Here is a 20,308-nt window from a genome sequence, read left to right on the forward strand (position 1 = left end):
TTCTACGTACACCCCAAACCCATATTTTTTTCCCACTGACATTTCCATTTGTACACATAGGGTAGAGATTTAAAAAGGGGTTCTGTATATAGAAGCAGTATCCTAGTAAAACCTTAATGGACAGCTTTACAACCAATATTGTCCCAGTCTCTCTTACTGGTGGACCTACCTGCATGACATCTCAATATGAGTTAAACACAAATTAAAAACACATATGCATTAACACTTTATGTTCACACACAGCGAGATAGTGGGGCAAAAAAGTATTTAGTCAGCCACCAATTGTGCAAGTTCTCCCACTTAAAAAGATGAGAGAGGCCTGTAATTTTCATCATAGGTACACTTCAACTATGACAGACAAAATGAGGGAAAAAAATCCAGAAAATCACATTGTAGGATTTTTAATGAATTTATTTGCAAATTATGGTGGAAAATAAGTATTTGGTCAATAACAAAAGTTTATCTCAATACTTTGTTATATACCCTTTGTTGGCAATGACAGAGGTCAAACGTTTTCTGTAAGCCTTCACAAGGTTTTCACACATTGTTGTTGGTAATTTGGCCCATTCCTCCATGCAGATCTCCTCTAGAGCAGTGATGTTTTGGGGCTGTTGCTGGGCAACACAGACGTTCAACTCCCTCCAAAGATTTTCTATGGGGTTGAGATCTGGAGACTGGCTAGGGCACTCCAGGACTTTGAAATGCTTCTTACGAAGCCACTCCTTCGTTGCCCGGGCGGTGTGTTTGGGATCATTGTCATCCTGAAAGACCCAGCCACGTTTCATCTTCAATGCCCTTGCTGATGGAAGGAGGTTTTCACTCAAAATCTCACGAGACATGGCCCCATTCATTCTTTCCTTTACACGGATCAGTCGTCCTGGTCCCTTTGCAGAAGAACAGCCCCAAAGCATGATGTTTCCACCCCCATGCTTCACAGTATGTATGGTGTTCTTTGGATGCAACTCAGCATTCTTTGTCCTCCAAACACGACAAGTTGAGTTTTTACCAAAAAGTTCTATTTTGGTTTCATCTGACCATATGACATTCTCCCAATCTTCTTCTGGATCATCCAAATGCTCTCAAGCAAACTTCAGACGTGCCTGGACATGTACTAGCTTAAGCAGGGGGACACATCTGGCACTGCAGGATTTGAGTCTCTGGCGGCGTAGTGTGTTACTGATGGTAGGCTTTGTTACTTTGGTCCCAGCTCTCTGCAGGTCATTCACTAGGCCCCCCCGTGTGGTTCTGGGATTTTTGCTCACCGTTCTTGTGATCATGTTGACCCTACGGGGTGATATCTTGCGTGGAGCCCCAGATTGAGGGAGATTATCAGTGGTCTTGTATGTCTTCCATTTCCTAATAATTGCTCCCACAGTTGATTTCTTCAAACCAAGCTGCTTACCTATTGCAGATTCAGTCTTCCCAGGCTGGTGCAGGTCTACAATTTTGTTTCTGGTGTCTTTTGACAGCTCTTTGGTCTTGGCCATAGTGGAGTTTGGAGTGTGATTGTTTGAGGTTGTGGACAGGTGTCTTTTATACTGATAACAATTTCAAACAGGTGCTATTAATACAGGTAACGAGTGGAGGACAGAGGAGCCTCTTAAAGAAGAAAATACAGGTCTGTGAGAGCCAGAAATCTTGCTTGTTTGTAGGTGACCAAATACTTATTTTCCACCATAATTTGCAAATAAATTCATTAAAAATTCTACAATGTGATTTTCAGTTTTTTTCTTCTCATTTTGTCTGTCATAGTTGAAGTGTACCTATGATGAAAATTACAGGCCTCTCTCATCTTTTTAAGTGGGAGAACTTGCACAACTGGTGGCTGACTAAATACTTTTTTGCCCCACTGTATATATTTTATTATTTTACCTTTATTTAATTAGGCAAGTCAGTTACGAACAAATTCTTACTTACAATGGCGGCCTACCCGGGCCAAACCCTAACGAAGCTGGGCCACTTGTGTGCCGCCTTATGGGACTCCCAATCACGGCCGGTTGTGATACAGCCTGGAATTGAACCAGGGGCTGTAGTGACGCCTCTAGCACTGAGATGTAGTGCCTTAGACCGCTGCGCCACTCGAGCTCCTAATAAATACATGTAGGGTGTGACCAAATACTGTGGAGGGGGGGGGGGGGGGGGGGGGGATTGATACAGTTACATATTGCAATATTATTTATGGACTACATTATAATTGATATTTGACTACGAGTATCGATGTCAATTTTATTTACATTACTGATCAATACAAATTGTCTCATGCTGTCTCTGCAGCAGGCATATAGCGAGCAAGATGTTTGGAACATCAAATTGCAATATCGAATTGCAATACATACAGTGCCTTCAGAAAGTATACACATCCTTTCTCACATTTTGTTGTGTTACAGCTTGCATTTAAAATGGTTTACATTTAGATTTGTGTCACTGATCTACACACAATACCCCATAATGTCAAAGTGGAATTTAGTTTGTAGTACATTTTAGAAATTAAAAAAAAAATGTTACGCTGAAATGTCAATAGGTATTCAACCCCTCTGTTATTTAGGTAAGTCTAAATAAGTTCAGGAGTAAAAATGTGCTAAACAAATTGCATAATACGTTGCATGACCTCATTACCTTCAAATTATTAGAATAGTTCACAAAACAGAACAGAACATCCAGGTTAAGGTTCAGAGGCAAATGCTCGCGAACAGGAATGTTCCAAGTTCAGACAGAAGGGGGAATCAGATCGCTATGATCGCCAGGAACCTTACTTTTGATTTATACTTTCATTTGTTGCGCTACTACTACTGCCTGTTGACGTTAAGGAGGTAGCTACAGTAGCTGGATGATATTAACATCTTCGGTTTTTATTTGATTAAATCTACTTTATTTCATCGAGGTGCTTACGTCACCTACTAACACCCTGGTACGACCCGTAGCTCCCGTTTTCCTCAGTCCATGAAAACACAGAGAGAAATGGGTGTCGCTGATTACTCCTGTGTAGAAGTCCATAATGTGAAATAAAGCACACAATGAATAAATGGAGATGTGAGACAGAATGTGTTTTACTTTTCTCCATGCTCCTCTATAGAACAACTTGACAGATGGTGCATTGAAGAATGACATATTCAAGTCCTGACTTTTTCATAATACCATTGCAGGTATGGTTATATTGCCTATGAATTACTATTATACAGTCTTTGTATTGAAGTTTGTTTATTACTGTAGTCTATACAATATTGCTTTGTCTATAAATGTGATTGTTTGGGTCCGTGAAAACAGAGAGAACAAGTTGTCAGACGGTGCGTTGAAGACTGAATAATCATTCCTAACCTGACTTTTCATAATACCATTGCAGATCTACATAAAAGCCCAAAAAGACAGCCATGGTGTGGCTCTTCATTTCTTGGTTCTTTTGTGGTACTTATAAAGACCGCTACAATGAGGCCAATGGTGATTTTAATGGTTGTGAAATGAGAAAACGGAGGATGGCTCAACAACATTGAAGTTACTCCATTATATTAACCTAAAGGACAGAGTGAAAAGAATACATGCACAGAATAAAAATATTCCAAACCATGCATCCTGTTTGCAACAAGGCACTTAAGTAATACTGCAAAAAAAGAGTTATGTTTGTGGCAAATCCAACAACACATTACTGAGTACCACTCTTCATATTTTAAGCATGTGGTGGCTGAATCATGTTATGGGTATGTTGTCATCGGTAAGAACTAGGGATTTTTTGGGGGGGATAAAAAGAAACGGAATCTATAAGCACAGGCGAAAACCTGGTTCAGTCTGCTTTCCAACAGACACTGCGAGATGAATTCACATTTCAGCAGGACATTAACCTAAAACACAAGGTCAAAACTGGAGTTTCTTACCAAGACAAGATTGAATGTTCCTGAGTGGCCTAGTTACAATTTTGACTAAAATCTACTTGAAAATCTATGGCACAATTTGAAAATGGCTGTCTAGCAATGATCAACAATCAACTTGACAGAGTTTGATGAATTTTGAAAAGAATAATGGGTAAATATTGAACAATCCAGGTGTGCAAAGAGACTTATCCAAAAAGACTTACAGCTGTAATCACCGCCAAAGGTGATTCTACAAAGTATTGACTCAGGGGTGTGAATACTTGTGTAACAGTTTTTTCTGTACTTCATTTTCAATAAATTGGCAAAAAACACGTTTTCACTTTGTCATTATGGGGTATAATGTGTAGATGGGTGAGTAAAAACAGTTTAATCAATTTTGAATTCAGGCAGTAACATAACAAAATGTGAAATAAGTCAAGGAGTATGAATACTTTCTGAAGGCACAGTTTCGTATCGGCACCTAAGTATCATGATCATATCGTATCGAGAGGTCCCTGGCAATTCCCAGCCCTACCAAATACCAGCTCAGACTACTCAGTCATGGACAAAAAGCACTTCAGAGTCCTCCCAGGGTAAGGTACCTATGATGTTGTTATATGAAGAGGCTGAGTACACATAATTAGGGCCCAGAGTATATCCTCACCTGACTTGACCAGGAAAACTGATGACCAAGGTACAGATCAGTAAAATGTCTCCCTCTTCAATGCTCCCACTTTAAGGGGCAAATCCTAACTCCAACTTTTAAGTAGAATTTTCAATGGGAGATAAAGTTTTTTGCTTAAGTGGGATTGAACATTTGCTTCCTAAACCTGAGGCATTTAGGGAGAGTTAGGGAGAATCTCAATAGCATATTCTTCACGTCCTCTCGCCGCCTCCTCAAAACCCATTGGATGAGAAAGCCAGAGGCGTCTCTGACCTCTGACCCTAGAGCATAGGTTCATGGAAAATCAGAAGGCCTAGAAGAGAACGGCAGTAGATTGTTTAGTCTTCTCTGTCTTTGTCTCAATTGTTGAGTTTAATGATAATCCATTGAGGAGCATGTATCCTAATGGACTGCTAATTCAGTTTGTAATATGTAATGGAATTTTGAATATTTGAAAAAAAAACTCACTCTTCAAAACGGTTATTGATCTCATCTCAACTAAGGCAAAGCCACAGATGAAATAACCATTCCCATTTGGCTGCATGCAGTCCTGTGTGTGTGTGCGCGTCTGTGTGGGAGCGTGTCTGTGTGCGCCCAGAGTGATCTTGTCTCGTCAGATCAATAGAACCCTCCTGCCCAGGGTGCTCGTGGGACGCAGTGATAAGGACTGTCATCCCCTCTCGCCAACAGGAGTGGGTGTGTGTGTGCGCTCAGTGCAGTACAGTGATCGATGCAGGTCTAATCATCCGACTGGGACTCTGGTGGGGCTCAATCACAATGTTAAAACAACCAAGTTCCAATCCTGTCCTCTACACTGTTATAGCACATCCACACACATCTGTCAAATTGTACCACTAAACAACACCCAGTGTTATGACTGGGGCCAGAAGTATTTCCTCACCACAGAGCCTAGCGAATGAACTACTGCTGTCTGCCGTTATCTCGCTTTCCAATCAAGGTGCATGAATTGAGGAGAAAACTGAAGTGAAAAATGCACTCACCACAGGAAAAAACTATAAACAGAAAAAATAAAACTCTAGTTACGGTACATAAGTAGGACATCATGACCGATCATAAAACAAGACCATGTATGCTGAACAAAACATGAACGCACCATGTAAAGTGTTGATTCCATGTTTCATGAGCTGAAATAAAATATCTCAGAAATGTCTCCTAAGCACAAAAAGCTTATTTCTCTCAAATGTCGGGCACAAATTTGTTTACATCCCTGCTAGTGAGCATTTATCCATTGCCAAGATAAATCATTCACATGACAGGTGTGGCATATCAAGAAGCTGAATAAACAGCACAATCATTACACAGGGCCACCTTATGCTGGGGACAATAAAAGTCCACTCTAAAATGATTTTTTTTTCTCACACAAAGCAATGCCACAGATGTCTCAAGTTTTGAGGGAGAGTAACGTCGGAGGGGAAGGCTGTCGTTTTACGGGCTCCAAACCAACTGTGCTAATTTATTCTTCATTTCGCATTGTTTGTAACTCATTTTGTACATAATGTTGCTGCTACCGTCTCTTATGTCCCGAAAAAAGTTTCTGAATATTAGAACAGCGATTACTCACCTCGAACTGGGCTAAGATTTGAGTTCGATGCGAAGGACATACTGCTTTGTCAAGACAAGGCCCAAATCTGTCATAAGCGTGAAGAAAAGATGGGGAAAGAGGGCAGGGTAACTTGTAAGAATTCGCAGATGAGTAGGTAAAGCCCAAAAAACTCAGTATTATTGGCTAACGTGCAATCATTGGAAAACAAACCGGACGATCAAGACTATTCTACCAACGGGACATTAAAAACTAACATTTTATGTTTCACCAAGATTTGGTTTATTTATCAATAACTGCTGCTGCGCAAAGTCTGATATTAGAGAAGTCTCGAGGTATTGCTCGCCTGAGGAAGAATACCTCATGATAAGCTGTAGACCACACTATCTACCAAGAGAGTTCTCATCTATATTATTCGTAGACGTCTATCTCCGACTACAAACCGATGCTGGCACTAAGACCGCACTCAACGAGCTGTATAAGGCCATAAGCAAACAAGAAAATGCTCACCCAGTAGCAGCTGGGGACTTTAAAACTTCTTATGGCTGCAAGTCCGACGTCGGTACACTTATGACAACAGCCAGCTCAAGTGCAGGGCGCGAAATTCAAAATATATATTTTTTAAATATTTAACTTTCACACATTAACAAGTCCAATACAGTTTATCACTAAGCTAAGGACCCTGGGCCTAGCAGCTCCCTCTGCAATTGATTCCTTGACTTCCTGACAGGCCGCTTCCAGGTGGTAAGGGTAGGCAACAACACATCTGCCACGCTGATTCTCAACACTGGGGTCCCTCAGGAGTGCGTGCTTAGTTCCCTCCTGTACTCCCTGTTCACCCGTGACTACATGGCCAAGCACGACTCTAAAACCATCATTAAGTTTGCTGACGACAACGATGAGAGTTTGATCACCGACAACAATGAGACAGCCTATGGGGAGGTGGTCAGAGACTCCGCAGTGTGATGCCAGGACAACAACCTCTATCTCAAAATGAGCAAGACAAAGGATCTGATTGTAGACTATAGGACAAGGAGGACCGAACAGGCCAGCATAAACATCGACGGAACTGAAGTTGAGCAGGTTGAAAGTTTCAGGTTCCTTGGTGTCCACATCACCAACCAACTATCATGGTTCAAACTAGGGTTGCACATTTTGGGGAATATTCAGAGGTGGAAACTTTCCGTGGGAATTAACGGGACTATATGGGAATTAACGGAAATTTATGCAAATTAATATTAATACCATTTAAAATGTAGATGTTTTTTGCATTGGATATACTTACTATCTCATATGGAAACAGAAACATAAACCTTTTACTTTATCATAAGTAGGCATAATTATAAATTATTAAATTCTTCCAATAGTAAAATCCAAACTTGTTATGAATTGAAATTTAATTAAATGAGTTGACTCTTCACACGGGATGATGTCACTGAACATCAAAAGGGAATATTGAACGATCCCCAATGATCCATTGCATCTCCCAAAGACGTTTTCAACATACATCTGTAAAGTGATAGTCTAGAAACTAAAGCTTTGGTTGTCTTGCTCTCAGGCTTCCATGTCTTCTCCCTGGACCTCCTCAATGTCCACCTCTTGAACATCAGACTCTGAGGCCTCATCTTTACTGTCACTTTCCAACCTTGTTGAGGATGGCTCATTGTCAGGCTCAAAAAGCCTAAAATTTGCCAGGATGGCCACCAATTTTTCAACCCTTGTATTGGTCTGCCTGTTGCGTGCTTTGGTGTGTGCGTTTCCAAACAAGGACCAGTTGTGCTCTGAGGTGGCTGATGTTGGTGGGATTTCGAGGATAATGGAGGCAACAGGAGAAAGAGCCTCAGATCCACCCTTTTAGATGTATTTCAGAACTGCAGTTTCCTCTGCTTGGCGCAACAGTGAAGTGGTCAGAACAGTACGGATTTCTTCTCTTACATCTGCAAGCAGAGTCTGAACATCAGACAGGATAGCATTGCCTCCCTCAATCCATGCAATGGCTACCACTATAGGTTTCAGGCTGCTTACCACTCTCTCCCAAAATACATCATCCAGGAGGATCCTCTTGATTGTGCTGTCCATATCGGCAGACTGTGATATGGCCATTTCTTGGAGAGACTCCTTCCCCTCCAAGAGACTGTCAAACATGATGACAAAACCACCCAACGGGTGTTGCTGGGCAGCTTCAATGTGGTGCTCTTATTCTTCTCACTTTGCTTGGTGAGGTAGATTGCTGCTATAACTTGATGACCCTTCACATACCTAACAATTTCCTTGGCTCTCTTGTAGAGTGTATCCTTTGTTTTCAGTGCCATGATGTACTTGAGGAGCAGATTCAATGCATGAGCAGCACACCAGTGCAAATACCTTCTGTGGTCCAAGGTCATTGATGACTGCCTTCAGGTCATCTGCAATGTAGAGACCAGTGTGTTTGTTGTCCCTTGTGTCTGTGCTCTTGTAGAATACTGGTTGAGGGGTGGAGATGATGTAGGTCATTATTCCTTTCCCACGAACATTCGACCACCCATCAGAGATGACTGCAATACAGTCTGCTTTCTCTATGATTTGCTTGACCTTCACTTGAATTCTGTTGAACTCTGCATCCAGTGAATGAGTAGATAAAGCATGTCTGGTTGGAGGTGTATGCTAGGTGATAAACATTCAGAAATCTCTTCCAATACACATTGCCTGTGAGCAGCAGAGGTGAACCAGTTGCATACACAACTCGAGCAAGACATTCATCAGCATTTCTCTGACTACGTTCCCCCATTGAGTCAAACAAATTCTGATTCCAGGAGGACCATGAGCTGTTGCTATCGATAAGGTGTCTGATTCATAATTTTCACCTCAAATAGAAGTAGAGGACTTTTGTCAGAGGTTGCTTGTTGTGAGTGCTGAGGGAACTTTAGGCACTTGGCCAGATGATTCTGCATCTTTGTTGCATTCTTCACATATGATTTGGCACACTATATGCAAATGTACACAGCTTTTCCTTCTACATTTGCTGCAGTGAAATGTCTCCACACATCAGATAGTGCCCGTGGCATTTTCATGTAAAGATTAGAAGAAAAAAAAATATATATATATATATATGTACAGATAAATAGTTAAGCAGTTAGATTAAACAACTCCTTTTTAAGATACATGTTTTTAAATTAAAATGTAAGGAAACAGGTGAATTAACACTCAGTTAGCAGGCTCAAGCGAGCTAAAACCCACATGGTAGCAAAAACTAACAGAAATTGATAAGTTAGAAATTATTTAAACACACTTTTCTGTTGGCTACTATTTACTAGTTAACAAAAACATCATGTACGTCCTATAAAATATATTCATCCCAGCCAGTATTGTAATCAAAACTTACCAGAAAGCATGTAGTCCTTGGTTCAGACAGTGTAGTAGTGTGGGCTCAATAGCATCTCATTAGCGTGCAAGATCTTGAGAATCAGCTGTACATTTGATGGAGAGTGCACTGCACATGTGATGGAAGAATACATCGTGCATACAGAAGGTTGCAACTTCATTGAATTGGGGATAGCTTAACCAAAATATGCCACAAGACCTAGAATTCCCTTGTGCATCCCACAAAAAAGGTTCACTGTTATAAGCTACATTTTTTATGAGTTTAAGCAAAATTCCCCAAATTTCAGGGCTTAACTTCTGATGGAAAAATTCAGGAAATTCGCCTCTTCACTGTTGACGTTGAGACTGGTGTTTTGTGGGTACTATTTAATGAAGCTGCCAGTTAAGGAATAGTGAGCTGTCTGTTTCTCAAACTAGACACTCTAATGTACTTGTCCTTTTGCTGAGTTGTGCACCGGGGCCTCCCACTCTTTCTATTCTGGTTAGAGACAGTTTGCGCTGTTCTGTGAAGGGAGTAGCTCACAGCGTTGTACGAGATCTTCAGTTTCTTGGCAATTTCTCGCATGGAATAGCCTTCATTTCTCAGAACAAGAATAGACTGACGAGTTTCAGAAGAAAGTACTTTGATTCTGGCCATTTTGAGCCTGTAAACGAACCCACAATTGCTGATGCTCCAGATACTCAGCTAGTCTAAATAAGGCCAGTTTTATTGCTTCTTTAAATCAGCACAACAGTTTTCAGCAGTGCTGACATAATTGCAAAAGGGTTTTCTAATGATAATGCCTTTTAAAATGGTTAAAAAATTTGAATAAAAAAAGCAGTTTCCCGCTACAACAGTCATTTACAACATTAACAATGTGTACACTGTATTTCTGATCAATTTAATGTTATTTTAAATGAACAAAAAATTTGCTTTTCTTTGAGCCCAAACGTTTGAACTGTAGTGTATATATTTATATAGTTTTAAATGTTGTGATTATTTATTTGTGTGGTTCCAAATGTCAGAAAAAAAATTACAGTTAGTGCAGAATGGTGCTTTTCTTTTGGCGGGGGGGGGAGCCATACAAGCTAGAACCGCCACTGAGCCTTACACATTAATATATAACGAGTGGGACATACTTATAATGCAGATAGCTAGTAGAATGGCTACGGGTACTGAATTTAGTCCAGATTTCTGTGTGTGTTCTGCCCCTCTCGGTCACCCCCCGTATCTTGCTCTCCCCCACGCCGGCCACCAGCGGCATGTGATACGATATGCAGCAAACAGCCAATCTGCTTAATTTAAGTGATAAAGAAAACAAAAAAGGCCCTGTGCACACATACAGAGTGGTCCCTGTCAGACAGTCATAGCAGTGGCTGGATGATCGGGTTTAGGCTGAGCCTGTTTAAGTGAGTTCTCCACCCATGCTTTTGTTAGTAGACTGAGACTAATTAAATAAGCTGCTTTTGTCATCTCAACCTATGTGTGGGAGCTCCACAGGGCCATGTCCTAACTCTGTAAGGGGTTGAGGGGTGGCAGGAAGGGGTCCTAAAAGTTTTTTAAAAAAGGGTTCAAATGAGAGGCATTGGAAAAAAGTGTTCATGCTCGGCTGGACCCTGGGCACGCTAACAGGCTACAGTGTTAATCCAGTTAGTTGCTGAGTCCCATCCCAGAGCACTGCGGTTGGTTAGCGAGGAGCTGTGATCCAGAACGCCAAGGGTTAGGGAGGATGCGGTGAGAGAGATGGGCGGGGGGGGGGGGCAGCTGGGTGGTTGGGTGAGTGACTGGCAGGTGGTGAATGGTGTAGAGGGTGGCAGAAAGAGGTTGGGGGGGTCAGAGGGGTTGGCACTCTGCTCTGGGTCATGGAACATCTGATGGATGGTGGGAGAGGAGGAGAGACTGAAAGAAAGGGGGAGAAGGCTGAGAGAAAAGGAGGACAGTAGTAGGAGAGAGAAAGGGGTGTGAGGAAAGAATAAACAATATAACGATATCTAAACGATATAACCGCCATCGATAAAAGACAGTACTGTGCAGCCGTCTTCATCGACCTGAACAAAGGCTTTCGACTCTCAATCACCGCATTCTTATCAGCAGACTCAATAGCCTTGGCTTCTGAAATGACTGCCTCGCCTGGTTCACCAACTACTTCTCAGATAGAGTTCAGATCAAATCGGAAGGCCTGTTGTCCGGACCTCTGGCAGTCTCTATGGGGGTGCCACAGGGTTCAATTCTCTGGCCGACTCCTTTCTCTGTATGCATCAATAATGTCGCTCTTGCTGCTGGTGATTCTCTGATTCACCTCTACGCAGACTACACCATTCTGTATAGATCTGTCTTTGGACACTGTGCTAACAAACCTCCAAACGAGCTTCAATGCCATACAACACTCCTTCCGTAGCCTCCAACTGCTCTTAAATGCTAGTAAAACTAAGTGCATGCTCTTCAACCGATTGCTGCCCACACACTCCCGCCTGACTAGCATCACTACTCTGGACGGTTCTGACTTAGAATGTGGACAACTACAAATACCTAGGTGTCTGGTTAGACTGTAAACGCTCCTTCCAGACTCACATTAAGCATCTCCAATCCAAAAGTAAATCTAGAATCGGCTTCCTATTTCGCAACAAAGCCTCCTTCACTCATGCTGCCAAACATAACCTCGTAAAACTGACTATCCTACCGATCATTTTCCGTGACGGCGATGTAATTTACAAAATAGCCTCCAACACTCTACTCAGCAAATTGGATGCAGTCTATCACAGTGCCATCCGTTTTGTTACTAAAGCCCCATATACTACCCACCACTGCGACCTGTATGCTCCCGTTGGCTGGCCTTCACTACATATTCGTCGCCAAACCCACTGGCTCCAGGTCATCTATAAGTCTATACTAGGTAAAGCCCTGCCTTATCTCAGCTCACTGGTCACCATAGCAACACCCACATGTAGCAAGCGCTCCAGCAGGTATATTTCATTTGGTCATCCACAAAGCCAACACTTCCTTTGGCCGCCTTTCCTTCCAGTTCTCTGCTGCAAATGACTGGAACAAAGTGCAAAAATCTCTGAAGCTGGAGTCTTATATCTCCCTCTAACTTTAAGCATCAGCTGTCAGTGCAGCTTACCGATCACTGTACATAGCCAATATGTAAATAGCACACCCAACTACCTCACCCCTATATTATTACTGACCCTCTTGCTCTTTTGCACCCCAGTATCTCTACTTGCACATCATCATCTGCACATCTATCACTCCAGTGTTTAGGCTAAATTGTAATTTTTTCCCCTCTATGGCCTATGTATTGCCTACCTCCCTACAATTGCACACACTGTACATAGATTTTTTTCTATTGTGTTATTGACTGTACGATTGTTTATGTGAAACTCTGTGCTGTTTGATTTTGTCGCACTGCTTTGCTTTATCTTGGCCAGGTCGCAGTTGTAAATGAGAACTTGTTCTTAACTGGCCTACCTAGTTAAATAAAGGTGGGAAAAAAAATAGAATATGAGGAGCAGGGTAAGAGAGAAATAAAGGGGGAGTGAGGAAAAAAAAAATTAGGGGAGAAATGGAAGAGAAAGAAAGGGGAAGTAGGGAAGAAAAAAATTAGGAGGAAGAAGGGGATTTGGGAGAAGCGTGAGAGCCGGAGGTTAAGTTTTCTGTAACGGTACACCTTGGCCTAGATGTTTACATTAAAAAGGACATGACTTATCCCAAAGAATGCCAGAGCCGCACTTAAATCCTCTTTCACAGGCAGTGAATTAAAAGCTGAGCTTCTCTTTACATAGCAGTTCTAAATTCTGTGAGGTTGTTAAATGAAGTCATAGTCATGCAACCACTCACCTAAAACTGCACACGTATAATAACAAACTACAGTGACCACACATGTACATTGTTGCGCCATCTCGCACACACGCCACACACAAAGCCCCAATGTTTTCCCCATCTAGTGAGTGTGTGTGAGTGTAACTGCCTGCCTGTGTGTGTGTGTGTGTGTGTGTGTGTGTGTGTGTGTGTGTGTGTGTGTGTGTGTGTGTGTGTGTGTGTGTGTGTGTGCCTGCGTTCAGCCTGGCCTTGGCAGGCAGCTAAAGTGAATCCCACCTAGGGAGCACTACCGAGGGGAGACCTGGGAAACGTAGTGTTTGTTTAACTCTGGCGAGCCTCCTAAAAAGGGCTCAGCTGTCTATGAGGGCCCCAAGCTGGGATATACAGGGAGAGCTTCTGGCTCAACAGCCATACTTTGCTGTCGGATACTCATATTTCTCACACAGCCAGTGAAACACCATTTGACAAAACATGAGATGTGGGCAGTGTCCGGATACCCGTAACTGCATCCTAAATAGTAGGCCGCTGGGGTTTTCGAAATGTATAATATGTGAAATTTAGTATGCTATAAATGCCAGAATGTTACACTCATTTAGTCTTTTCATTTAGTACGATTCGTTGCATGCTATGGAGGAAGAGAATCAACAAAACAATTTTGCAAAAGATGACATTCTCAGTGTGTGTGAGCCTACAATGTTGATATTTGTTGCTTACTGCATACATTTTCACCAAACAATAGTATGTAGTTTGATTAGTGCAGATTATGTAGTTTTAGTAAGTAAAAGTGAGACAAATTTCGGACACGGCCGTGGTGTTTCCTCGACCAATAGGCTAGGGCTGGGCAAAACTACTAACTAATACAAGGAACACGTAAAACCAGGGGACCAACTTTGGTTTTAGAGGTGGGGGGGACATATATATATATATATATATCTATGTTTATCCAGTCGGATAAACAAACCAAACAGCCTACCCGACCGCTCGGAGGCATCCGCATGGTCCTAAAGCACACCGTTGCCTTGTTTTGTATCACATTCCAATGATAAAACTGGGAGGGGACACAAATGCAATTTCAGAATGTGAAAGTTGCGTAAAACTATATAAATATTTTTTTAAATGTCATTACTATGTTACCACCCAACGGTGTTCCCATCCTATACCAATAGTTGAAGTGGACTGAAATACTCTATGTGCCAGTACACAATTTGATTGCAGTTAGTCTTTATATTTAGGTGCCGGTAGTCAACATATTTTTTAAGTGAATATTCCATAAGAGGTGCCGGTACTCAAGCAGTCATTCAAGCATTGTCACACACCAACATGTACCACCAAATCATGGGTGTTACTTTACTGTTCATGCCATAGCCCTGAACAACAAAATCAGTTAGTGGCGCTCTACTGTGGTACGTACTGGCTTTGAGGGTAGAGGCATTAACCTCTATCTCTCCTCCTCTGGTTGGCTGAAAGTAGGAGGACTGGCATTCGTAGGGGTCAGGATCGGGGTAAGTGCTGGGGATAGAGTGGCCCGTGGAGCCCCCGCCGCTGCCCGCTGGGCTCGCTGTCGCCCTCCTCTGGAACTCCTGTGCTTCGAACACTGCCACCAGCTGAAATACAAGCACAGACGCACAACAGGACTGGAATCATACAGGATTAGAAACAATAGGGCGGTAAGGTAGCTTAGCGGTTTGAGCGCTGGGCCAGTAACTGAACGGTCGCTGGTTCGAATACCTTTGTATTTTTATTTAACCTTTATTTAACCAGGTAGGTGATAAGGGAATTTATATGTTTAAAGTAATAATAAAAGAATCTGAATGACATTAAGAGTAATGACTAAAGTATTTCACCCTAATAGTTACAGAAGCTTAGACAATGTGTTTAGACATAATACTAGAATATTGTGAGACAGTGGGAACATTGTGTTTGTATGTGATAAAGAGGAACTGACAACAGACATGTTTTGGTACTGAGACCAAGGACAGGAGATAAAGTTCCTCCACCCAGGGCGCTTGTAGACTTGTAGGCGCTTGTAGGAGTTATATAAAAGGCTATGCGATTTATATGATTTGTAGAGCTCTCATGAATAAACTACAACGAACCTTTTGCAGAATCTGAGTCTTTGCCTAATTCTTATTAACCCTAGCTTTACAACCTAGGTGGAATTGGTCAAAGCTATAGTGATTGTTATCATCATTGGGATTGAAAATTCTCGTGACAGTAACGTAAACTCACCCCATTCCGTACAAATGTGCGTTACCGCGACATTCATACGAGGCTACAAAGAAAACTAATGGGACTGTAGCGACTGTGTTGACTTCAAAATCGGGGGTGTGAACTAGGTTTCTATTCAAGCGTTGATCGACATGGTAATGGCTCTATAGTATGGGAGAAAAGTTGAAAAAAACTGACCCTCCGTTACATCTTGACGTGTCATGTCTTAACGTACAGCACGCATAAAGCAACTATTTCTGTCTTACAATCTCTCTCCACCAGGTGTAGCACTTCTCTCATCGTTTAAAAACAAGAAATGGACAGTGACGGGGGTAAGGGGGGGGATACCTAGTCATTTTTTTCAACATCATTGCATGCGATCATCATTCTCAAAGCCGCTGTTTACTTCTAAGATCACTTTAGCACCGCCCTAAAAACCCGAATTCGACACAAACCTTCAAATAGGTATGTAATGACACATTATATACTCTTTATAGTGTTTTAATTACATTTTAGAGGCGATAAGGTGATAAGTTGGACAGATCGAGTGAAAAAAAGCAATTTTCCCACACGACATCTGTCCTTCTCACTATAACGTATTAGTTTCGCTTCCCCACCCGCCATTTTTAAAAAGACCCGAAGGAGCTCATTGCCTTCTTGAATTATGCAGAAACGGGCAGCGTGAAGGTCTCGGCATGAATTCTGTTGGAAAGGGGAGAAATTGTGCTTTACAATGGTATTGCAATTACAGTTGATCTCGAAGTATTACGTTTTTGGGGCGCTAAAATAAGGTAAATTGTACAGACCAAGGTGATGTACGAGTTTACGTGAGTTTACGTTAGGCTAGTTGAGAACAAGTTCTCATTTGCAACTGGGACCTGGCCAAGACAAAGCATAGCAATTTGACACATAAAACAACACAGTTAGACATGGAATAAACAAAACATACAGTAGAAAAAAGAAAACAAAAAGTCTATATAGAGTGAGTGTAAATGAGGTAAGATAAGGGAGTTAAGGCAATAAATAGGCCATGGTGGCGAAGTAATTACAATATAGCAATTAAACACTGGAATGGTAGCTGTGCAGAAGATGAATGCGCAATTAGAGATACTGGGGTGCAAAGGAGCAAGATAAATAAATAAATACAGTATGGGGATGAGGTAGATAGATGGGCTGTTTACAGATGGGCTATGTACAGGTGCAGTGATCTGTGATCTGATACCTAAGCCAACAAGGTAAAAACAAATATTTTTTATTTTATTTTATTTATTTCACCTTTATTTAACCAGGTAGGCTAGTTGAGAACACGTTCTCATTTGCAACTGCGACCTGGCCAAGATAAAGCATAGCAGTGTGAACAGACAACAACACAGAGTTACACATGGAGTAAACAATAAACAAGTCAATAACATGGTAGAAAAAAGAGAATCTATATACAATGTGTGCAAAAGGCATGAGGTAGGCAATAAATCAAATAATTACAATTTAGCAGATTAACACTGGAGTGATAAATCATCAGATGATCATGTGCAAGAAGAGATACTGGTGTGCAAAAGAGCAGAAAAGTAAATAAATAAAAGCAGTATAGGGGTGAGGTAGGTAAATTGGGTGGGTAGTTTACAGATGGACTATGTACAGCTGCAGCGATCGGTTAGTATAGCAGATTTTTAAAGTTGTTGAGGGAGATAAAAGTCTCCAACTTCAGAGATTTTTGCAATTCGTTCCAGTCGCAGGCAGCAGAGAACTGGAAGGAAAGGCGTCCAAATGAGGTTTTGGCTTTAGGGATGATCAGTGAGATACACCTGCTGGAGCGCGTGCTACGGGTGGGTGTAGCCATCGTGACCAGTGAACTGAGATAAGGCGGCACTTTACCTAGCATAGCCTTGTAGATGACCTGGAGCCAGTGGGTCTGACGACGAACATGTAGCGAGGGCCAGCCGACTAGGGCATACAGGTCGCAGTGGTGGGTCGTATAAAACAAATATGTTGATGTTCCCTTGAGCAAGGCACTTCATCTTAATTTCCTCCAGGGGTGCCATACTACTATGGCTGACCCTGTAAAACAACATTTCACTGCACCTATCCGTTGTATGTAACAATAAAACATGCATTTTCTTTATTTAAATACAACATAATTATCAATAGAAGCATTCTGTAATAGAGTCATACTGTACACCAACCAGACACACAGTCAAATGGCCTATTTCCAAATGGGTGGCAAGTCAAACCTGAGTGGGTGAAAGTGTTCAGACCGTCAACAAAGAAAGAGTGGTTATCAACAGACAGAGGGACAATCTAGCCTCGTTAGACCCTTTTATGGATGTAATGGTGTGACAATAGTAAATGCTCATGTTCATGCTTTTTGCACGTAAAACTGCAATTCATCTCTGTGGGAAGCGAACTGGTGGGAAATGCACTTAACATTAGCATAAGCCTGACAGACACACACCGCCTCCCGCATCCTCACACACGTATGCATCTGCAAACGCACAAAACAGACTTATCTACCAAACAGTAGGGAGAGGGCTGTGCATTCTCTAGGCCAGGAGGAGTGCGTGGTGCTCCACAAATACCATCAATCAACAGCGATGGCGAGAGAGAGCGAGAGATATTGAGAAAGAGAAGGTGTGTATGTGTGTGTGTGTGTGTGAATGCCAGCCAAACCCTACATGATTTATAGGGATCAAAACAGCTCTATCGCTTTCTGTCAACCCAAGACAGTGTATGAGGGCATACCAACAAGAGCAGCATGCGAATGTGATCTGTGCATTCCAGATGATAATAATAATACATAGAAGTTAGGACTAATTTGTCTTATCGTGGTAGCAAAACACATGCCATGAGGCCAGTTCAGTAAACCCAGTTAGCCATACGAATCAGAAACATACATATGCACAGTGTGTGTCTGTGTGCTCCCATGTGTTAATCGCTATTGGTTAACTGCGTTTACTAAAAACACACACACACACGCACGCACCCACCCAGTCCAACAGTGGTAGGATTCAAGGTGTGTACACATCGGAATAAATAGTCAAATTAAATCTGACAGGAGAATCAGAACCTGTCAAACCCAATGACACAGTTGCCTCCACGAGCTGGACGGAGACAGGGATGGAGGCGCGAGAGAGAGAGAGAGAGAGCGAGAGAAAGACAGGAAAGGAGAACAGAGAGAGAGAGAGATAGAGAGAGACAGAGAGAGAGAATAGAGGGTAATGGCACGCTGCCGTGAATTTGACGTTTGACAAATTAGCACTTTGTTGGCGTGACGCTCTCATTAAACAATGCTAGCACAGGAAATGACCACTTAATGAAAGAGAGAATGATAATCAGAACAGGGGGAAGAAGAAAACAAAGAGAGGAAGAATAGTGAGACACAAATGCAAGAAAGAGAGAGCCATAGATTCATAGGAGGGAGGTGTGTGTGTGCACGCACGCAAGAGAGCAAGAGGGAGTGAGTGAGAGAAAATCAGTGAGAAAGAGGAAGAGAAACACAGAGAAAGAGAGAGTTTTTCTGAATCATCTGCACCCATAACTGGGGGGTGGGGGGGGGGGAACAATAAGCAATAACACGGTGGGTAGAAATAAATCATAAATCATGGCGTGAATGTCACACTTCTCACTCTCCCTTTCTACCATGATTCAATATCCTGACACCTCCACGCCCCAAACCAGAGGAAATTGGCCACATCAGAGCATCATGGGAGGGAGGGTGGGGCCAGAAAAAAGCATATCCACTATGTGATTGATTGATGCCTCTTCGTCTTTTCCTCTCTTCCCTGGTCTTTTCCGATTCTCTACCTCTTTCTAAATCCGATGACTGTCCCTCACAGAGGATGAGAGAGTTGACTAATGAGGATGTGATGAGGAGAGAGTTATAGAAACCTCAGTGTCACAAACAGCTCAAAAAGAAGCACCTGTAGAGAGCAAGAGCCATCTCTACTCCTTGATACACACATCCTCAGTGTCCCCATAGTCACGGTGACACACACAGCTCTCCTCAATTAGTCTAACCTCTGGGCACTAGTACCAAGGAAAGTCTAGAGTAGCATGTAAATTGGTAGTAGAGGGTTATACAGGTTGCCAAGCCAATAGCCATAGGAACAGTAGGTAGTGGTCTTCAACATAGTCCCAACCTCTTTATACTCCGTCAGGAAAACTCTAGAGCCTTCCTCTGTGTGTGTGTGTTTGTGGGGGGGGGGGGGGGGGGGGGAGTGTGTGCATGCAAGCTTACTGTTTATCTAACCCTAATCTCAGCTGATGAGTCAAACGTGCAGGAAATCAGCGCTAAAGGGGGCTGAAGTGGGATAAAGAGGGCTAACGTGTGCCAAAGGGTGCTAACTAATCCAGAAGGCTGCTAGGGCAACACGCACGCTGAAGAGCACTATCAGGTAGGCTTGGGCGGTATCCAGATTTTCATACCGTTCTTCTGCCATCCAGGGTTTTATGGTATTACCAGCATAGCACACAAGGGGGTGCTAAAAATGCAAAAAAGCCCACTGGGCATCTATTACCAGAATGATAACAAAATAAGTAATAGCGAATTTTCATGGACGCTTTTAACTAAATGCTAACGAGCGCACTAATTGCAAATACAGCTCATAAAGTTAAACAAGTACAGTTGATGTCGGAAATTTACATAGACCTTAGCCAAATACATTTAAACTGTTTGTCACAATTCCTGACATTTAATTCTAGTAAAAATTCCATGTCTTAGGTCAGTTAAGATCACCACTTCATTTTAAGAATGTGAAATGTCAGAATAATACTAGAGAGAATGATTTATTTCAGCTTTTATTTATGTCATCACATTAGTATTTGGTAGAGTTGCCTTTAAATTGTTTAACTTGGGTCAAACGTTTTGGGTAGCCTTCCAC

The 20,308-nt window shown here is 42.1% G+C and overlaps 1 pseudogene; it reads right to left on the bottom strand.

Moving 5' to 3' along the window:
* The window catches only part of LOC129860067 (partitioning defective 3 homolog B-like), a 204,826-nt pseudogene that overhangs the window by 134,439 nt on the left and 50,079 nt on the right, over positions 1 to 20,308 (bottom strand).

Source organism: Salvelinus fontinalis, chromosome 7 (assembly GCF_029448725.1).
Source record: "Salvelinus fontinalis isolate EN_2023a chromosome 7, ASM2944872v1, whole genome shotgun sequence".
In the NCBI taxonomy this organism is placed as follows: Eukaryota; Metazoa; Chordata; class Actinopteri; order Salmoniformes; family Salmonidae; genus Salvelinus; species Salvelinus fontinalis.